The 22,687-nt window shown below is 44.7% G+C and overlaps 1 protein-coding gene across 2 annotated transcripts in view; it reads left to right on the forward strand.

The window, feature by feature from the left end:
* The window catches only part of ppfia2 (PTPRF interacting protein alpha 2), a 136,177-nt gene that overhangs the window by 447 nt on the left and 113,043 nt on the right, over window positions 1-22,687 (forward strand). The window contains exons 2-3 of one of the 2 annotated variants that reach the window (XM_047338603.1): window positions 9,924-10,151; window positions 10,253-10,355. The gene's annotated coding sequence lies outside the window, so the exon portion shown is untranslated. Of the gene's footprint in view, window positions 1-9,923; window positions 10,152-10,252; window positions 10,356-17,378; window positions 17,518-22,687 lie in introns of those variants that run through there. The other variant, XM_047338602.1, reaches the window with a different exon arrangement.

Below are 22,687 nucleotides of genomic sequence, written 5' to 3' on the forward strand. Positions count from 1 at the left end.
TCCTTTATTTGTATATCAGTTCTCTAAGGTACAATACAATTTAATAAAAATTTAATTCAAAGAAAGATTGAATAAATGTAAATAAAATAAATTTAAATTCACCCAGATATTGAAAAATTGTTTCTTTTTAAGAGATTAAAGAAGAAATTTAAAAGCAGTAACTGCAGGTTAAGTCATTTCAGAGTTTGGGGCCTGAACTGTTACAAGCTTCAGTTTGTGGGATCCAGTTAATAAGGTTTTTATATCCAATGCTTCATATCAGCATGTACAACTGTCAGAAGTCAGTAAATAAATATCTGTTGTGCTGTTTATTGATGAATCGTAAATTACTTCACATTTCAGGGGAAATATGAATCAAATCTCACAGCAAAACTCACAAACTACCATTTTATTATGAGCAGGCATCTGCTGATGAATCTTAGGACCTGTTATTGTTTCGTACGCTTCCCCACTCGTTCGCTATTGTTTTATTTTTCTACTTTTAATTGTTATTGCTTCCTTGTTTCTCCGCGGGACGCAACAACGTGAAATACACTTAAAATAGAGCACATCTCATTTTAGTTTTAGTGCTCGTACGTGCGAAGGAAATGTTCCCACCGTGCATTGTATCCCGTGGATGACTCCTTTTATGAATTTACGAGAGCATTAAAGGAGGAATGAACCCACGGTGTCCATTTCGCTGCGACGTAATAAATTGCTCGTTAAAGCTAATTCTCAATCAGCAGATATTGATTCGGCCTGAATTAAAGTGTAATTACGTCGTGTTACTTCCTGTGTGATTGGGCTGTCGGGGGGGCTCGTCTCTGCTGACGACGTCTAACGCCGCCGGTGCTGAGCCGCGCTGATAAGCCACAGTCGATGGTGTAAACTCGCCGGCTCCGTGTCCGCGTGCGCTGTAAAACACGACAATAAAAAATGGACTCGGTGCCTCGGTGAGCTGTTTGTTGGTGCAGGGGACGGATTAAAATCTGACCACTCATGCACGGTCAAGGCTTCGGTCAGACTTTTAGTAGATTCCATTTCCTTTCGGGTTAATTGGTTTGGTTATTTGAAAATGGGTTGTACCTCTTTTGGTGGACTCATTGTTTCCCGCAATACAAAATGACCTGAGTTGTGTGGGAAAGTGTATTTTCTTGTGTATCCCTCTAAATAGAAGTCCCTATATAGTGAGAAGAGGCTGGTGAATGTGCGGGTGGTTTTGCACACAGTCTACATTTGGAGGAGAAGGGGGGTGGAGCCTGTACAACCACCTACACTAATAGGAAACTGTTTACTGACGTTTTAAATCAAGTGAGAAGTCACTTTCTTATAGACTTCTTTCACAAGGGGGATTCGCCCTCTACTGGTCATTCTAGAGAACACAGTTTTCAGGCACCTACGCATTGGCTTCACTTTTCAGATCTGGAGTTAACGTCAGTTACAGCAATGCAGAGAGGAGAGCATCACTTCCTGTTTTTTTTTTTAGATTCAGTGCACTACATTTCCCAGAGATCACTTGGTCCTGAAGAGTATCTGGAGTCTGTGATTAAAAATGAGAACAGCAGAACATCTAAACCTCTTTAGAAGAGGGTTGGAATTAATATAAAGGTTGAAAAAGCATGTAATTCCGACAATGTTAATTTTCTCTTCCATCTCATATATATATATATATATATATGATCTGTTTCTTCATTTAATCAGGTTGTTCTTTTAGCCGTGACCCGTTTCGTGTCCTTAAAAAGAAATGTTTTTTAAATCCTCTTAAACCCCGGAGCATGATACTTGAATTGTGGAGGTGACTAAGATGGTAAACACCTTTTTTTTCACACTTATCATAAGAATATTTGTAAACATTATTGGTAAAGAATCATGTTCAGGCCTCAGGTTGGATCAGAACTTGCTTGTGTTTGACAAATAACTAAATAAATGATTGACTACTTGTGGGATAATCTGGATGAGCCATAAACCACACATGCCAGAACCCGAGGCTGCTGTTATGTATATCGTGTACAAGCGCAGTATACAGCATTAGTATTTTGTTTCAGGGAGCTGTCAAACATATTGTTTCCCTCCTGTAACGACCATCTTATACGTCATCAATCCAAGAAGCAGCTCACATCACATAAACCTATTTTTAAAATGTCGTACGTGCCTCAGATGCATTAACTTCAGTTTAAGAGTCACCGTGCATTCAACTCGCAGTCTTCAAGATAATTAAGGACCTTTCTGTAAATGTCACGGAAATAACATCAATCTTAAGATGGCAATAAGCTGCCAAAAGCTAAAAATGCACTGAAACGTCTGTTATTGTTAATTAACGTCTCCGTCTGCTGTGTTTGCGAAAAGGAAGAGGGAAGATGTAACCATGGTGATGTTGCTGTGGTTTACTGTCGTCTTGAATAATGCAGTTTAGATCATAAAAGGTTACTTGTGCTTTATGCATACGCAGCAGCTTTGGCCGGAGGCGTCGTGTTTTTTGGTTCGTCTGCATGTTCGATTCCTGTTGAGGTCACTGAACCCCCACAAACCCCATTATTCTGGCCTCTGGACTGTGATATGTGAAGAATGCCCCGGGGGGGGGGAGGTTTCTTCAAATTTCAGCACAAACAGAATCAAGGTGGTCAAAAGTCAAGGTCACCGTCCATGTGATGAAATTCCCTACGTGCATTCCTGATGTATCGAGTTCCCCCCCAAGAGTCAGAGAACTCTCTAACGACAGAGTAGTTCGTTCTCTCCTCTTAAACCCAATTAAAACTCCTCGTGAGAAAAGCAGATTTAATATTTCGAAAAGGAAACAAATCATACGTAGTCACCTGAGTAAATCCACAATGTTGTAACTCATTACAGAAAAAACTGTGGAGTTGGATTCTGCTCATACTCAGGTTGACGACTTGTTGTTATTTTAAAAGGTTTAAATGCTCCTAATTGCTGCAGCTCCTCTTTTAAGTCCCTGTCTGAAACACTGAACCCCCTTGATAAAGCCCTCTCTGCTCTGATTGGCCAGGGGGCGTGCCTGACTAATTGCGTGTATTATGCAAATGTTGGGGAATTCGGTTATCACACGATGCTGCGATTCTGCACCGCTGCATCTCGGAAGTTCGCCGAGCTCTCGTTGTTTACATCTCCCTCCTCACGCGGACGTCCTCACATCGCCAACGGACTGCTTGTTTGAAACCCGGCCGACAGGGTCATTGATTGTGGCGTTTTATTACCAGAGGGGGGCGTGTTCATCTCATCTCTGTGTGCTCAATCAATGTAAATCCGTCCGGGCGGGGAATTTACGCCCCACATGATGAAGTGCTCCGCTTTACTGCGCCGCATTAATTTGACGGAGCTGTGATGTCGTCTACTAGAATGATAAGTGAGGCATAATTCATTCAGTACGACATCGTTCGTCCACTTCTCTCAGGGTCTGCGTTCAGCTTTGCAAAGCACACACATCCCATAACCTCCATTTTTAACACTATTTATCCTCTTCATCCGTCCGCACACTTGTTGAATTTGTCTCCGTCCTGCACGGGGGGGACAGTTCTTCAGACCCACAGAGCCGAGCCAGTGTTCTCCGCTCCAGAACACGCCAGCAGACCCAATGCTTCAGCTGAGAACCAGTTGCTAGGAGACGCCTCCCTCGCTGCCCGGTGGATGTATGGGTCGTTTGGATTGGAGCTGGAGAGCGAGATAGTTTTATGGTTCTTACTTATATTCGAAATTATCATTTTATTAACATATAAAACCACAGCAGACATATTGTCTCTGTCTCACACTTGTTAGCAATGCCCTCTCAGTTTTTTTGCAAAACATGCACCTACATTTACTATTATATATATATATATATATAGATATATAGATATAGACCCTCTTCTACATTGGCTTTGTAAAATAATTCTGTTACAACCAAAACAACATTTATTGTTTTTGGGGAGAAGATCCAAAAAGAGAGAAATCACCGGCCTCACAGCAGCAGCAGAAGTGAGGGTGAACATCTGGAGCCGAATCCATCGTTGTGACAGATGTTTGTTATTTTTCGCTGCCGCGTTTGGAAGCTTGATCCGTCAGCAGCTGTGCAGGAGGCGAGGACCCAAACGCACCGAGAGAAAATTCACCTTTATTAACATAAGCTGCACATCAACCTCACCGAGCCCGGTTTGTACGGCTGCTACCTTATAATACATGAAGAAAATGGTGGCCACGAAATCGCCTGAAACTCGAGGTCGAGAGGCAAAAGTACAACAGTTGCTCAGAGACGCACGCTTAGGGCCTTTCTAGTTTCTTTCGAGGACAGACTCCTCTTGCGGCAATTCGTCTACTATTTCTCCCAAAGCTAAACAATAAAAAGAAATATCCATCACGTTGTCCGGAATCTTTTCTGAACACAAAGAGGACTTTGTTACAGCTGTTTGGCAAAAGGGAGAAATATCTGAAGGGGGGGGGGAGCAAATAGTCATGTCTACTTTTCTTAATCAGCTCCCTTCACCTCATTTGAACCTCACACACACACACACACACACACACACACACACACACACACACTCCTCCAGTCAGAAGATGTTAACAGTGTTACAATCTTCCCTGAAGTCAGTTTAGTGCATATGGGAAGTAGGAGGAGATGCATTAGTGTGTGTGTGGGCTGCTGCTGTCGTGTGTGTGTCCTCTTGATTCAATCTCACCCTAACACGCGGGTGCACACTTCCCTTTTTTTGGCTCTCAGGTAATTTATCTGATTCTGTATGAGGCAAAATTAAGTGTTTTTAAACTCGTTATATTTCTATGGTTCAGATTAAATGGCATGCAACCGCTTGTTAGAGCGAAAAAAACAAGACAATCAACGGATCTTTGAACAGGATGTGATTGTCCAGGTCGCACACGTCTCCACCCTGTTCCCTCTGCAGCCCCTTATCTCGTTCACATCAACAGACACAGGTTGAATCATCTTTTATTTGGACAAGACACGGCCGAGACTGTTTATGAAATACGTTCCTGATGTCGAGGCCCGAGCTCATAAAAAGCCAGAGTGCCATTATCTCTCACACACACACACACACACACACACACACACACACACCTCATAACTGAGATTAAATCACAGGCGCTGTGGCGGAGCTCACGGCAACAATTTCACAATTACACTGTTTGCCTCTCCTGCAACACTATCGATTAATCAATGAGACAACGGGGCTGAGACTTCATGTATGTTTGACTCGCGTATTCATAAACCACAATAAAACATAGATTAGTACTGAATTATGAATTACTGCTGCTATGATCCATATTCTACTTTAAATATTGAATAATTAACGGTGTGAGAGGAATCGGCCGTCGTGACAAACCCAGAAAAGGATTCATCAGCTTTGTCTGCAGTTTTCCTTGAGCATCTTTTGCTTCCTCACCCAAGGACGTCGTGTTTTCACTCCTGTCACTTTTGATTTGTTCGTTTATGATTATGCAAAACGGAAGAACCCATTAAATACTTGGCTTAAAGCTCGGGTTGGTAACCCTGGAAAAGATGACGATAGCAGGCTGTGAAAAAATACTACCGACGCATCCCACCCTCCATCGTCCAGAAACGATTTCAACAAATAAGATAATAAGTGTTTCAGAAACAAATTACCAACCCTGGCTTTAAGAGGAATACTTAAGAACCAATTCACAACTCAAACCTGGATGTGAACCAGGCAGTAACTTGTTCCTAGTTCCAGCTTCATCATGGCGTTCTAAGTCTTTCTGTTCCTTCCACCTACACAGAGTGAAACCTACTTTCTTCCCCTGACCCCGTGCGCTGACTCACACAGCCTCTTTGTTAACTCACCCTCCACACAGAGGAACATGGAGAGTATAGTGTATATATATATATATAATATGTGAATAATGTTGAGTTAAACACTCAGTATAACATGTTAAATACACACCTGATCACTGATCCAAACACGCCGGCATGATCTCACCCCCTGTGTGATTTCTGTCTGCATTCTGGAATCAGACCCGTGACGTGTCTGACCCACCGTGCCGCCCCCTTTCTGTGTTTATACCTTTCCATACAGAATAGTGAGGCCTTGAACAGGTTGTGTAAAAAAGGCGACATTGTGAATAATGTGCCACTCACGTTCGAGTCATTTATTCAGAACTTTAGAGACATTTAACTGGTTTCCTCTTTTAACCAGAACAGGAGGTCAGATCTCTCCCTGAAGTTCATCATCACGGGCTTTCAAACACATGAAATAAATACAGTCTCAGAGTTGGCCTCTGCGTTCACACCTGTAGGAGTCCGCTTGTGATCTGATCACAAAAACCACATGTTAATACCCGGTGTGAACGGGGCTGTGGACTGGTAGAGAGATGGCGAGATGTTCCACAGTCAATTCCCAGGTAGCTGGATCAGATTTTGATCATCTTATAGTTATATGACTAGATTTGAAGTTTAAGAAACCTACAAACAGTGACTGCCTGATAATTGAAACCTTATATTCTGCAGTTTTTAATTTAAACAAGTTGTAAGATCACCACCACTTGAACTTGCAGAATTTTCACTATTCACTCAAAATCTACAAAAGTCCTCGTGAAATTGGCCGAACTTCACCTACAGGCAGAGGATGGTGTCTTCTCCATCTGATCGGTGACATAATAGAATAAGTTATCCACAGAGAAGTGTGATGAATAGATTTGGAGGGAAAAGGCAGAGAGCTTTTCTTTCTTGTCTCCTCTATTGATTCCCCCTCCAGGTCTTCCTGTGAGGATGGTCCGGAGCAGAAAGCAGTCATGAATAAATCATGGCTCTGCAAAGCATGAAAGAAAAATTTTAATGAGGAGTCCAGTGTCTAAAAGTGAACACATCTGCTAATTTTTAGGCTTGGCTTGGAGAACATAGCGCCCCCTGGAGGCTGCTTCAGGTTTTGTTCTTCTGGACTCAACGCGATCGTCTGATCTGAGGCGTTGATCGAGGCCGTCCCACCTGGAGAGACTGTGTTCAACAGGCTTCATTGTGTCCGCTGGTGGGTTATTAAGATTCAGCTCGACCACGGGCGGCTGACCTTTGCTTCTCCGCACGTTTTTCTGCTGTTAATGAGGAGGAAGTCGATTTCAGCCCGTTCCCAGGGCTTCAGTGTGTGTTTCCACTCGCTGAGCTGCAATCCCCTGATTCACACTGGCCTGAGAGGATGGACGGCAGCCAACTGTTTGGACCAGCGTGCGGTCCGGGATCTCTGTCGGCCAGAACAGGAGCTCAAGAGGCTAATAGCTTCGTTTTATTAGTGACTCCAGACTAAATGCTTCGGTGTAAAAATAATGTTTATGCTAATTACAGCGGCCGGATGCTGAAATAAGATGATATAATTTGGCCTTAAGCCAAGTATACAGCTCCTTTGCCAATCAGCATCTAGTCATAGACGTATGCAGCCTGGTTGCTATGGGACCAGGTGGGAGGAACTAGCTAATAGCTCAGGGTATAAATCCAGTGGAACGAGCTCGACCCTGGTCGAATTCCGCCGTGGGTCGATAGAGTCTGACCTGCCATGATTAAGTGGGAAATGTTCAGGGCTTTAAAATGCATTTAGCTTTCTTCCTGCTGGGTTCCTGGACGCTCTCGAGGGAGGGATACTCAACGACCTTCTCCCTCTGGAGGAGGTGACTTTTGGACCCATGCGTCCAGAGGATTTGACGCTAGGCCTCAATTTGAAATTGCAAAATCCATCGTTGGAAATCCCGATATTGCCAATACAGACAAGGAAGATCACTTAAAGTTGACATCTAATAACTTTTTAGAATTGATTTAACCTTTCATCGTCGACTTATCCTGTCTTATGATCCACAAATGATCAAATAGGATGAAATCACATTGAATAACAGATTTTCACCTCCACAAACCAAATGTCAATAAGCTCCGACTCCCAGCTGCCACCTTGATATCGCTTGATTACACGTCGACTGCAGTTTTGCATGCATGCATGTTCTGAGTCACACATTGTGCAGCGGCTTCACTCTCATTTCATGCCCGATGGCTTCGGCTAATTAGCCTTTCTGTTTAATTCTAAACTTCTCCACTCTTGAGGAGACTTAATCAGCCTGCCTGGGTTTTTTATTTATACTTCCGCTCAGCGTGCTAAATATAGAGCGTCCGTTGCCGCGGATGCTCTGTTTAGGATGAATTGGAGGGAAATGGAAGTTCCCTTGGCAGCCGATTCGAGGAATCCTCCCCGAGATGAGTCACGACTATCAACTCATGAATTCATTTAGCGATTCGATGTCTTGACCCACCTTCATTCAACAGTATTTTTCATCAGTCCCTCGGAGGAAAGAAATCATTTCATTTTGTTCGTTCCAGTAAACTTAGTTCTCCCCTCTTCCCACCCGCTGACGTAGGTAATCGCCTCGCTCCCTTTTCTATTTGTGGTGCTGAGCCGATACTCCATCCGGGATCTTAACCCCAGCCAATTACAACTGCAGCCACAGCTCTTATTCCATTTATAAACTCCAGAGAGCGTCCGTGCTACTATTTTCAACCCCGAGAATCATCCTGCGTCAAAAAAACCTTCCAGAGGCCTCGGAGGAAGACGTCAGAGCTTCTTCTTCACCCCTTGCTCCAGCCTAAATAACCAGTCCGGCACTGGTGAGATCTCTCAGGAGCCCGTGTGTATCCTGCCCTTGCAGCCGCTTGAATTATTTATGTCCGCTGCCTATCTGGCCTCTCAGCAGGGCCAAGACACTTTGCCTTTGAAATGGAGAGCACGAAACCTACAGGAGGAAATAATGCAGCGTGCAGAAGACGACGGGATGTTTTCCATATATGTCAGCTCCTGAGGAAGTCATTTCCTGTCACATGGAGGAGGAATGATTGGCGGTTTGAGCAGATTTAAGATTTAAAGGCTGTGGTGTAATATATATTTGCGGAAAGAAACTCAAAATGCTGCATGTTGCATGGACTTTCACCACAGAGAATAAAGATAAATACCTCCACTTCCTCTGAAATGCATCACGTGACTTCAACATGTAACGATTCCTTCCCTCGCTGTGTAGTCCCATGATGCACCGGACAGGTGGTCCATCATTTCCCCCGAAACATACAGTGGAAACCACAGCAGGCGAGAGTACAAGGCCCTTTGACACCGGCCTCATAAAACCTTTATGGGACGCCATCAATCAGCTGTTGCCGGCAGAGAGAAAGTGTTGGAAGACCTTGACGGGCGGCTCTTATCTATCCTGGGACCCGGCGATCTTGTTTCCCACATTGGAAGATTCATCGTGCACCGGACGTGTCGGACATGACGCGACGAGGTGATCCTGGGTGTCCAAAAGTGTTTATGGTGATATTTAGTCACCGTTGAGACATGAAGAGAGAGGATCATGAGACTGACGTGCAGTGGAAGGATTAGATTATTGTTATATTATATTTTCTGTGTCAAAGTGCTCGTTAATATATTTATTATAGTTTATTTATAGGTTTTATTACTGAGGATTAATGGCTTTGTGCTATAGAAGAAAAAACTGTTTAGATGGGAGTGAAGATACAAGGCTTGAGTTTGCATTCTCCCTAAAAATTGAGGCATCGTCCTAAAGAAATATTTTACAGCACAGACTTCTACTTTATAGTTCTATATCTATGGAATTTGTGCATATTCTCAATTAACCACAACTGAATATGACTGAGGACACTTGGAAAAAGAAGAGATGCAGTTGAAAGCTGCAGAAAATGTTGTTTTTTTGTCAAAATAAAATAGCAGTTAAACATTTTATTCCTCTGTATGATGGTTGTGACTTTTGTTCTTCTTCTGAAACCTGAAAGTTGCTTCATAGCTTAGACACTGATTGTGAATGGAGGCGACGTCAGGTATCACAACTGTTGCTTGTATATTGCACACTTGGTGAAACAGTCCTCGGCTGCACAGAACAGACACTGAATGAATTTCATATACAAATCCAGAAACTTGACACCGCTTTGTTTGATTCATTCCCAGACGCCCTTTCGGGCAGAAATGTGAATTAAGCCGGGATCTGAGCTGTGATCCACTTACGAGCGAGGCAGAGAGTCACCGGGGACCCGACAGCGCAGTGACGCTGTTTCAGTGGCTGCACAGAATGGCTGCTGAAGTCAGGCTGCATCAATAAACTGAGAATTTTATCAAGCATCGCCTCAACATGCAGCAGAAGAGTCTAAAGCACTGAGACGGACAATAAAGAAGAAGGTAAGTACAGCTCAAGACTCCATCATGAGTGCAATGAGATACTTTGGTGAAAAGTTTTGACACAAACATATCTTCACCCCTTTTATTTTGTGTGTTTGCAGGATGATGCAAAAACTACCAAACAGATTTGAACGAAACTTAAGGGAAGGATGGGACTCGAGTCAAGAGAGGACCCAATCAAGTTTGGCGTGGATCGGGGTAAAGGTACAGATTCAGCTGATTTGAATGTGGTTTCATAAGGAGACTGTTGAATCGTGTGTCATTCTAGTTGCCATTGAATCTTCAGTGAGTCCGAGCAGAACCGAGCAGGACGCTCGCTGTGCAGGATCTGTATGTGTGACCTGCTCCTGCACGGCAATCAACACTTCGCTCTGTGGTCATCATGTTTGGTGTGGATGCCATCTGTGTCCTTACGCCTCTGAATCCTCCATTTTTCTAAAATCTCAGAGTGAAGGGGAGACGTTGGCTTCTCTCTCTGGAACCCTGTGAGCATGTATAGAGCTTATGGACGCATTTCCCTCCTTCCGCTGTGTAAATATTAGTCATTGGGTGACGAGGGGGATGGCGATGGCGTAAGAGATGGGGGATGTCTCAGACTGGATTGCATTCAAGCAGCTGACTCTGGCCCCTGTGGGAGGATGCTCCACACACACACACACACACACACACACACACACACACACCCCCACACACACACAGTGAGGAAGCAAATGAGTGTGGGGTAGATACACACCCCTGCCTCGGTGTAACAGGACCACAGGACGTGTGAGGCATGAGAAAAGAGGTCGGATAGCCCCCTGTTCCTGGAGCGCACTCCCTCTACCCGCCATCCCAGCTTCATTAGCAGCTGTCTGTCAGCTACAGGCCCCTTACACCGCTGGATGGTTGCCTGGCAACTGGGACCCTGCTCGGCCGATCGGGACCAGATGCAACAGGAGTTCTGTTCTCGGCGCACACGCAAGAGGGAGAATTTCTTCGCCAGTTCAACCGATTTGGATTTGGGATCATTCACTGCGAGGCCGGAGCAGACGCGGGGTCCTGCCGCAGAGCGAGGAGGAGGAGCAGGTGGACAAACTTTTTTTAACAGTGGCCGTTTGGAGGTCTTTTATTTTGTAGCCCTTCTCAAACAAAAACTTGTTATCGAGTCCAGAAACCTGAATCTGACTCGTATATATCTCAATAACCGTTCATCTTATCGTCTTCACACTTGGCACATGTGTTGTTAAAGGCCCAAGGAAATGCAGCGTTGAATTTTGTGCGATTTGGTATTGAACAAACGGGTGAACAGCTCTTTGTGCAGCAGCCGGTCTGTACTCACCACAGCACAATCACTGCAGGTCACTTCTACAGTTTCAGAAAGAAAAGCTGCAACCTGCATCACCACCGGCCAAACAGACAGCCCAGTGACAACGGGCTCTGCCTAAGTAAAGTACGTAAGCACTTAAAAGTTCTTGAACTACGGTTGTATTCTAAAAAAGCAGATGCTGTGATGAACCAGAAAGTATTTCAGACCTGTGGGACGATTTGGTAAAAACTCAACAGTCTCTTAGCAACATCAGTGCAGGTAGAACTTTAAAAAAAAAAGATGAAGAATCCATGTGTCTGCTCTGTGTGTAATTCTAACATATAATCACAACTTTTAAAGTGTGAAATGATTTCATTTCTCTCAGTGTAATCAAACTGTCTCGTGCCTTAAAGATTCACTTAAAAATCCCCACAAGACTCGACAGCATCTTTTAAATGCTTCCTTGTTTCTCGCCATCTCCTGCATTGGAAATACGAACAGTAACTTCATTGCATCGATGTGAAAAAAGCCCGGACGCATTAAAAATATATGACAGTTTGAACGGAAATGTGGCGGCACACAGAACTGTAATCATGGCGAACAATTCATCACGCCGGGGGTTACGGTCGTCTCAAAGCTCCACTGATGGGTTCAAGGCAGCGCTTTCTCTCGGCTCCTCTCGTCCCCGATGTGCTGCCACACAAAGTCAATTGGATTTTCAAATTGCGGAGGCGCACACTGGATTAATACTTAATGGTTACAGTGGCAATGCTCGTCTTCCTGTCTGTGCGAGGTATGATGGGAGCGACACGTGGCCTTGACACTCGGACGCTGACCTCTGACATGCCAGGTCAGCGCTGAATTTTCTGACGCTGTCATTTCAGAGTTTGTGGACTTTGTCGATGACGTACACAGATTTAAAAATGAAAAATGTATCAAACGCTGGGATGAAGTGATGTTTCAGTGTCTTTTTCTTTTTCCGTTTCAGAGCATTCATTTACATTTGACTTTATTTCGGCTTCCAGAGCTTTTGTTGCGTTACGTTCTCCCTCCGGTGTCGGTGAGAGATGTTTGAAAATGTTATGTAATGTTTGACAGACTTTCTCCCCCAGACGTCTGCTTTGTAGGTGAAGTGTGAGACCAGAGCGATGAAACTTTCATCCACTTAGTCAGCGAGCCCTTCATTTATAATTTATCATCATTATTTATCTTTTATTCTTAGATACTCTCCAACAAAAAACAAAAAAAACAATGCAGCCGTCTGTCCTTTATTGAAACAGCTTCACCTGCTGGTTTCAGGCATTTTCCACACTGTCCCTGTGTTTGTCATAAAAATAAAAAAATGCCTCTCATGAGGGCACTTTATTTTAACGTGGCCTTTAACTCAACCCTCTCCTACTTGGATTAATGAGATGACTCACGTCTCTCAAGACACCGCGGCACATGGTCGTGTAATAACTGTTGACGGCATGAATCACGAGGTAGAGAGGGGGCGTCCACTAACCAGAAGGTCGGTGGATCGATTCCCTGCTCCTCCAGTCCATTGGCAAAATACTGAACTCGAAACAGTGAATGAATAGTGTGTGATAGAAAAAGTGCCGGGTATAGAAGTGTGTGCACAGATGGGTGAATGTGAATTTTACTGTCAAGCCAGTAAGACTGGAATAGCACAATATAAATAGTGTGTTTATTATTAAAAGAGTATTATAACTCTCTTTAATTTGGGGACATGGCTCCGGTGTTTTGTGCCGTCGAGCTGAGAGACAGTGGAGATGTGCAATAAGGTGCAATAACATCACTTTCGCAGGGGGAGGGAGCGGCAGGAAAAAAGAAATGTAATCCTCCGAGTTCCGTCTCCTGCGTCCCTCCCGCTCTGCACACTTCTACACCTGATGTATGTCCTGGATGTGTGTTGTTTGGGAGGGTGTAAATCCTGGGGAGGACTTTTTCGCCCCCCGTGGGAGAGGGACAGAGGGAGAGGGAGGCTGCGGTGATGGACTTTTAAAGAGGGAGGCTTCGAAAAGACATGTTAACAGAAGTGGAAAGTGTCAGACATTTTCTTTGATCTCCTGTGAAACCGCCCCGGAGAGGCGGCACGCCACACCGTCGTCCCCTGAGTTCACCTGGGCATTTTCTCAGCTGTCACATCATATGGATGACTGCTTATTTTAACCTTTACTCATTAATATTAACCAGTGCACAAAGCCCACCCCCCCATCGTCCTGGGCAAACATTTGCCAAAGCGTTTCCCGCAACCTGTGAGTGTGTGTGTCTTTCTAATCGGCCGCGAGGAGCTCAACTGCTTAGCCTTTCGAGATCCTTGAGATTTGCATGCACGAACCCGCCGTGTGAAAAGAGGGGCCACTTGCGTGACGAAGGGGAGGAGAGGGGGCGGGTGACTCGTCTAATGACATTCACACTTTGAGCGTGTCAAGCTACGAGGAGGAGGAGGATTTAGATTTGAGCAGCGTCACAGGTCTCGTTTCTTTTTATAGCCTCCTCTTGATTCCCTTATCGCTTTGATCATTGGCTTTTAACCCGGCGCCCATTTTAGCATCATTTCAAGTGAGAGCACAGTCAAAGGGTGCCACGTGCAAATCCCTGATTTCAGCTCTGCCTTTGCCGCTCTCACTGAGTCAAACCTGCCATATATATATATATATATATATATTTTCAGATAAGGTTTTCGTCACCTGGCTGCATTACAAGCATTCATATGCAGAGGCGTAAGCTGACTGCTCTGGGGAAATTAATAACGAGTGAGTGACAGGGCCCTGTAGTGGCAGATGAGGCATATGGTGGGTCAATATGGTGGGTGGGATGCTATAGGAGCAGCCACTTGCATGATAAACACACGACTATAATGGTTATTGTCGCGATAGTAATGAGGAGCATTTATTCATAGGTAGCGGCTCCATCAACCAAATCGAACCCTGAGATGAATCCTGAGAACTGAACCGGTTCATTTAGTTTCTCCATTCAAACGGAAAGGCTACTCCCCCATGCACTTTATTCAAAAAAGTTAGCGAATGCTCATGCAACGCCAACGTGAGACACACGCCCATCTCCAAACCAATCAATGTCAAGAATTACAATGTTATACAGGAGGCTATAATGATGTTATCGTTGCAATAGGATTTATCCGTGAGTAACGGATCCATAAGCCAAATCAAACCTGCAGCTGAATCTCTGCAGCAGTGAACCTCGGGTTCTGGGTGCGTCGGTACTCGCCAGCTTCACGACCTGCAAGCAATAGTATTTCTTCACTTGGTGGGACAGCCAGCGCCACTTTTCCAGTTTGTTTGTTTTGGTCATTTATCAGACATGAGGCAAAAAAAGAAGAAGCTGGAGCTGCAGCAGAGGAAGGAGCCATCTGAAAGCGTTTTCCCCAGATGGGACTCGGTTGCCGCTAAAGAGAAGAATGAGACAGGAAACACCAAACTAGTGCATAATGTCTGTTGATTAAATAGCGTAGCCGGCGACGGGCGGCGGGAAGATAAATCAACCAGGATGGATGTTTTCCCAGAATCCAGGGAGAGTAGATTCCTGTGAATGGAGATCCAAGTCCATAGATCTTACACAGTGATTGTTTTTTTACAAAAGAGACGAGATGTAATTATCTAAGTGAGGACAACAAACAGTCTCCACAGACCCCCAGTGGGACATAGTACAAAGTATAGAGGTATCAGCACCATGGACAGAGACAACCACGACTATAGGCAACGATTTGTCCCATTGACATTATGTGTGTATGTGCACATGTCTTTTTATCTCTGTGCCATTAGATTTTCACTCCTCTGTTGAAGAGCGTTGTGTTTTTCACACTGTTTTCACTCATTTATTCTTCTGAAAACAAAGTCACAATAGAGTGGCTCTCTGTAGAGCACGTGCCTGCGCCAAGGCCAAACAGCCCAACACACCATTGTCTGGCTCCTTGTTGTTGTCGAGATATAAAAGAAAAATTGACAAGTGCACTGACAACATATTTTTGATTTATTTGTCATAAACAAAAGTTGAAGAAAGTTCCTGGATCTGTTATTTAATCCACATCCATTTATCCTTGATGTATAATAGCTTGAGTTATTTCTTATATGCAAGTCTTTGTCCGGTTGGAGTCAAATTTTGGCCACAAATTGTGAATCAGAGTTAAAAAATTGCTGTTTTAAAGTCTGTGGTTTGTAAAATCTTTCTTTCAACCTCACTATTTTACTGGTGCACATTTAAATCAAGAGAGAGATGATTCGGTCTCTTCTAAACAATCTTTGCAGCTTCCTGGAGACGCACACAGGCTTTACTAAAACATTCATGCCTCCCTTTTTTTTTTCTAAACCTAAATTATAGCAGCTTCAGTGACACTCAGACTCAACTCATTCAAGCTCTTTAATATTTGATGAGCAGAGAAATGGTGTTATTCTTTCTGCGGTCACACCATCACTGAGCCACTGGGTAACATTTCGCTTCAGGTCGAAAGTTGAACCGTACAGAAAAACACCAGTGTGAAGAAGAGAGAAGTTGTTTTCAACAGGAAACATTAGGTTCAGGTGGGACTCATCACCTGCTGTTCTATTTCCCGTGATTCAAAGTTGCTTTGTCATTAATCTACAAGTAATCAATCGTCTCTTTTCCCCCAAAACAGAATTAACTAAAACGAATCAGGAAGTAAAACCATTAAATTGCATTTGTGGCTTTTAGTGGCTCCTCCCACTGTAACTTCTCTTGTGAGGGAAACAGACTCAATCAATACACAGCACCGACACAAGGCTGAACTACTCTTGACCCAGTGTTCAGATTCATGCTGGTTGGCTCAGTGTCGGGTGTTGAAGGTGGTGCAGTGGTTGGAGGGTTCCTGGTTTGAATCCCAGCTTGGCACTTGGCACTTCTCACGGTACTCCACCCAACGACATGTAGTTTGAATAATTGGGTTTATTAGGAGACTCTTAATTGTCCATAGGTGTGAATGGTTGTTGGCGATACATCGGTGACGGGTCCGGGGTGAAGCCCAACTCTCGCCTAATGTCAGCCCCATGTTCTTAAACTAGAAAACAGAAACCAGAAGATTAGTGTGGTATTGAACCACGTTCAATACGTGGGCATAAAGTGAAAATTATAGGCTTGTATTCAAATATACATGCACCATCTCTTCAACAAAATATTCTTTTAAAAAAATGATATTGAATCAATGATCTTCGATGGAAATTTCTCTAATTTTCCAAACTAAACCAGAGTAAATGCAACAGTGTCAGAAAACAGTCCCAGAACAATCCCAGTTTCAACAATTGGGAGCTGGCACAGACCAACTGTGTGACTGGAGAAGGTGAACAAGCTGCAGCTTCCAGTGGGGCTGCTTTAATGACCCTGGGAAAAAAACTTGAATGGAACAACATCACATTCATAGTGTATGGACAGGAAATACATTCATTTCAAACTCTTATGTCTCAGATATATTTGATTTGTCTTATTTTTATGATTTGTAGCCTGGTGTTTCCTTTAATCTTTTTTTAAAGTTCCTTTGATTTCAAATTTTTGCACCTCAAAATTGGATAATAGCTTCAGAAATCTGTATTATCACCCTCACTATTACCAGTATGAGTAGTGGTAGTATTGGTAGTAGTAGTAGTATTGGTAGTAGTAGTATTGCTGTGGAAAGAATTGCACAGCTGCAACTTTAAGACTCCACACGCCTCCCCTCCGTCCTCTCCAACAATGGTCTTTTCCAGCTCCGCTTGTCACAGCAGAAATTTGTAACATGCCATAATTTCTCCAACCGGTGTGTATGTGTGTATGTGTGTATATGTGTGTGTGTGTGTGTTGTGCCCGGAAATCAAATGTCATCACCCGACGCGGCTAATTTGGCGACCACCGGCCTTGCGCGTTTTTGACGATGCCCGCGGCGGGGACCAGCCGCACCTTCAGCTCCATCCTCGGATCCCCGGCGTCGCTGCCGCCGCTGCTGCTTCTGCTGCTGCTGCTCGACGGAGCCTGGTAGGGACCGTGCGCTCGGCGGCTGCGTGGCTTGCGGGGGAGACTGCGGTCGTCACCGATCCGCTGCCGGAGCCTCTCCTCGTAGCGGAGGAATAAATTGTGAGTATGCACCCGCTGCTCCCGCCGGTGTTGCGGTGACCTACATTGCCCCGCTCCTGCAGCCTCAAGGTGATTTTTCCTGCGGTGCCCTCCTCCTTCCTAAGCATCCTCGGGTTTTTTTTATTTATTTTTTTATTTGTGCAGATGTGGGCTGCAGATGTGGATGGATGCTGCATGCATGGTGTATGTGACATATGCATTGCATGTGTGTGTGTGTGTGTGTGTGTGTGTGTGTGTGTGTGGTTGACATTGTGGGGGCTCTGCAGGAGGAGAGAGGGGAGGAAAAAAAAGCAGAGGAGGAAGGAGAAGATGGGGCCGGCTGTCACAGGAGAGAGTTAAAGGGGGGCGGGATGCAGACTGAGAGGCTGGAATGATGTAATGCACTTGAGACAATGGCCAAGGATTCTCCCCAATTAACATTTCAGAGGATGTGGAGATGTTACAACGCCGCAGTCAGTGTGTGTGTGTCTGTGTGTGTGTGTTTGTGTTCATAACAATAAAAGAGAGGAGCTGTCATAGAGAAACAGCTGCCCCTCCTATAAACGATATTATTACCAGCTATTACAGAGATGCGAAGAGGGAGAGAGAGGTTGTTGCTCTATAATAGCTCTGTGTTTGTGTTTGTGTGTGTGTGTGTGTGTGTAGCAGCTCTCACACTTCCTATGTGGCCAATCTATGAATGAATGAATGAATGTAAATGAATGAACACATGCAACACATGCAGGAGCTGGCTTAATTCCACGCCACGGGCAAAGCGATGCTCCTGCTCTGATCTGAAATTAATATGAACATTTGCAACCACGACGCTGCACAACATGGCAGCATCGCCCCCATCACACACACACACACACACACACACACACACACACACACACACACACACACACACACACACACGACAACCGGCTGAAGTTGTGTTGTTCACTATTTCTGAATGTGGCACAGACGTGGAACGCTTCATTTGACGTGTGACTTTCCAGTGATGCACCGCCGCCGTGCAAATGCAGAATTCGTCTGGTGGGCAGACAAAGCTTTGATTGTCCAGAGCAGAGGGCTACCTGTGGCAGGAGTCTCCTAAACCATGCAGGGTGTCTCCTCTAGGCCATTGGACGGAGCGCCTCCATAACGAGGAAGGTGAAATGTTGGCGTTGGTGGCGATGTTGCAAACCACTCACAACCTGCAGCTCTTCTCTTTTTCATTCACCTCGATCTGTGCTCTTATTCAATCTGTATCGATTGATGGTTTGCGTGACCTTGCTGCAGGAGATTGTGGGCGATGCTGGAGGCTGCACGCTGTTCTCTCGTGCTTTCATGTGCACGCGGACTTTACTCTCAGTTCAGCACACACACACACACACACATCAGAAGAGCCCCCACCCCCAGCAGAGGCTCACCCACAGGCCGAGGTGTAGCACCCTCAGAGACAAATAGACACACACACACAGTCTCCACAGCAGCCAGGGTGTAACTCTACACCCGTGCCATCCTCCGTCTCCTCCACCTTTCTACTACTCTGTGTGTCTACTACAGAGGAATATAGTTTTTTTGTGTGAATTCATGTTTGGCCTTATTTCCATTTACATTCTGTGACTATCATACTTTGATATTCAAGGAAATGAAGCAGCAGCAGCTATCAGTAGATTTTAGGTCCCAGGAAGGCGACTGTAAATATCTGTCCTCTTGCAGATGAGGACAACGTGGATGGAACGTGCATAACTAAGATAAATCAGCAGTTTGGGTTCCTCCCAGTAACAGTGGGACACATGGTATATTCTCAGCTGTGGGAAACTACCAGTGCACCTGTGGCATCTATTCCAGATCAGGAAGTTCTTACAGGAGCAAATAGCACCGACATTTTAAAATGAGAAGATGTCCATTAAAGGCTCATAGTCACCATTTTCCTTCCGTGTTTCTATCGATGATATTTTGCTTTCAGTTACTTTCAGTCTTTCATGAGATTTACCTCGATTGTCCTTTAAAATCTCTCTCCTCCGCTGCCTCGTCGCCTGGTGTCTGTATCCCTGTCGCCCACAGGTACAGTGAGATGCTCGCTGAAGGTCATTACTCTAAAATGCATTGAACTGAGCGCTGGCGTTCCACAGACTGCAGGAGAGTTTTTAAAAATGTCATTATACTTAACATTTAGGCGTCTAAAGTGCAGATTTTTCCAAAACGTTGGTTTCTGTGTAACCGTGTGAACATGTAAAACAGAGCGTTTGTGTAGAATGGCGGCTTCATACTGGTTTATCTACGTGTGTTTAGCACTGCTCGGTGTGATTGCAAGTTTGAAGCTAAATTTAGCGTCACTGCACCACATGACGTTCACAGGCGTACGTCTGCCTCGCCCAATATTACCTGGACCACAGCGTTCTTCTCTGGGGTTTGATGGATCATCGATATTTTGTATAATGAGGGGAAAGAATATTGGGTCAAAAAACAGCATAGAAGAGGCATAAATGTTTTCTATTGCAGGACTAAAATTCTGTCAGTGTAATGCTGAACGTTTTTTTCTATAATATAATATAAAAATATTAGAAACTATTCATTAGTAAGACCTTGTAGTGTTTATAATAGTAAATATTCTAGTAATGTATTTTATTGAAAGAGCATTTTCCAAGTTGCTGAAAGATGATTTACAACTAAACAACAAAAAAACAGCCAGTATAGCAATAAATACTGGACTGGGATGGAAGTACAACATTTGAGGCGCCCTTCCAGTATGTTAAATTTTTATTTAAAGAGTGAAAACTACACTTGAGGTCACAAAAACACAGAATTCCCAGAATAAACCCGGCTGAAGTGACCTCAGTGACCTCAGTGACCTCAGTGTACAGCTGTAAACCTGCATTCAAACCAGTCCCACTGCAGAAATCACAGCCTCGTGCGGTTTATTATTTCTGTATTTGATGTCCCAGCCTCGCGGTGTCAGAGATGAGTGAACTGTTCACTCCATCTGCTCGGCGGACTCCACTTTGAGCGTGATTGTATGATCCTGTGGCTCCGATTAAATCAAACTGACTTGAATTGCCGTTTTCTTGGCAGCTCCGTCTCTTCGCTTGTCTCCCCGGTGCAGGGAGCCATGTGAATGGGATTTCTCTCGGTGCAATCTGGCCCGTTCCATTCACAAAAAAACGCTGTGTCACCCTTTCCCCCCAACTGCCGGCCTGATATGGATGCCAAAGTGGGAAGGAGTGGCGTGCAACAGCTTCTCCATTACCCTCTGGGCTCATCAATGCGGCCTGCAGGTGCACTTTGTGCCCAGCGCCACGCCAAGAAATCACACACGGACGTTATTTAAAGGTTTCGCAGCCGTCAGCTCCCCTGGCGGCCACAAAGCAACGCGTGCCATCAGCCTGGTGCTGCTGGTACTGATGCGGATGAAGTGGCGTTGTCACTCGTGGTCGCGCGGTGAGGAAACGAGCTCGAACAGACGAGCCGAGGGTGATCTCAACTGTTTGAGAAGCTGACCTCACGTTTGATAACACATTACGTCCTTAATAGGTTTTTTTCCCCAGGCCTAATTTGTCTCGTCTTCCTCGTGTCTAAACGACCATCTCCCTGCTTAATGAGTGAAAGAATTCCATGCTTGATGAAAACAAAGCTTTAAACACACTATTAAGTGACGCTGCTTTTCTTTCCCAGTCCCTCCACGGCCGGCTCGACGAGCGCTTATCTCCAAAGCCGCAGAGTGTCATGCTCGCTCCGCTGCCCGTTCTGCACGCGCTCGCTCTCCGCACGACTCTTGATGTTTCCCAGGCCGCGGATAGCGCTGAATGTGCCCCACGTGGCCGTACACAGCTCAGGAACATACTGCTGTTTTGTGCACGGCTCCTTATCTGCTCACACAATTGTTCCCATTAATGAGATTAACTGAGGACATTCAGGGAATTAGCTGCCGCTTGCCGATTTCTTCTTCTTCGCCAAAACGGAGAGGTTCTGCACAAGTGGCAGAATTTACGTTCCTGTCCTCAAGTAGACGGTTCACTGCCTGTTCCTTTTCTCCATTTCTCTGAAAATAGAATCAATATTCGTATAGAAAATAGAATCAGTTTCTTAAGTTTCTTGTTTTTTGCAGAAAATCTGAAGTAGTCAACACTCCGAGGACCTTTTTTTAATGTCCAATACCAATGTTTTTAAATTGTCTCGCCTTCTGTTGACCAGAGTTCGAAACCTGCCTCCCTCACACCCATCTGTTGTCAAAATTACATGTAGGCGAGGCTGTTTTCCACATTTTCTTTAAAGTAGATATATTACACTCATATTCAGGTTCATAGTTTTGATTTGTGTTGTTGCTTGAACAGGTTCACATGCTCTGTAAACTCTGTTGTGATTGGTCAACCGCTTCCTGTGCATGCTCTCACTTTACCTGTGTTCACTCTCAAAAGTTTTGCTGTGGTTTCCAGGGTTAGCGACACGTTTAGGGTGTTTGCCTGGACTTGGAGCTACGTTTTGATCGGTAAACCGCTTCCAGGGTGTGTAGGAAAAGTCAGCCTCCGCTCTCACTTGACCTGGCTTTGTCAGGGGTCATTCCACACCCGCCGCTAGGTGTGCGTTATGCAAATGAACGATGTAGAGGTGTCCGACTGACGACTGGAGTGGCGTTCAGGAGCTTCAGGAGCAGTGGAGCTTCTTTTACCACAGACTTTTATATTCCCCCCCAAAAAAACCTGTATAGATTTCTCGTTTTAAATAACAAAAACTACAACACCGAACTGAACAAGTGGAAGTCTGTCACGGGATGCAAACTCTGGGCTCCTGCATGAAAGAGGTGCACTACTTTGTGATCTGTGGAGGCAGCTGTGGCTCAGGGGGTAGAGAGGAGGTCGTCGTGTATGAATGGTGTGTGTTTGTAAAAGTGCTGCATACAGAAGCGTTGTATGAAAGTGTGTCAACGGGCGAATGTGACTTGTGCTGTCAGGTTCTTTGAGTAGTTTTAATAAATGGTATTTGCGCTATATAAATACCATTTACTTTGTGCATGGACGTTAATTGTTAGGTGTAGTATTGTACAATAGGCTATTGTAGTATTTTCTACATGTTGCCAAGCGCATTGAGCCGCTGAACAGAACTGACTACAAAAGTGATAATGAGGGTCTTAGCACAGTTTCCCGGACTTTTACATAAACTTTGATTAGTAGGGTTCAGGGTTTTGCTGTGTCTGACCTGATCT

This window comes from Hippoglossus stenolepis, chromosome 22, assembly GCF_022539355.2.
Source record: "Hippoglossus stenolepis isolate QCI-W04-F060 chromosome 22, HSTE1.2, whole genome shotgun sequence".
Lineage (NCBI taxonomy): Eukaryota > Metazoa > Chordata > Actinopteri > Pleuronectiformes > Pleuronectidae > Hippoglossus > Hippoglossus stenolepis.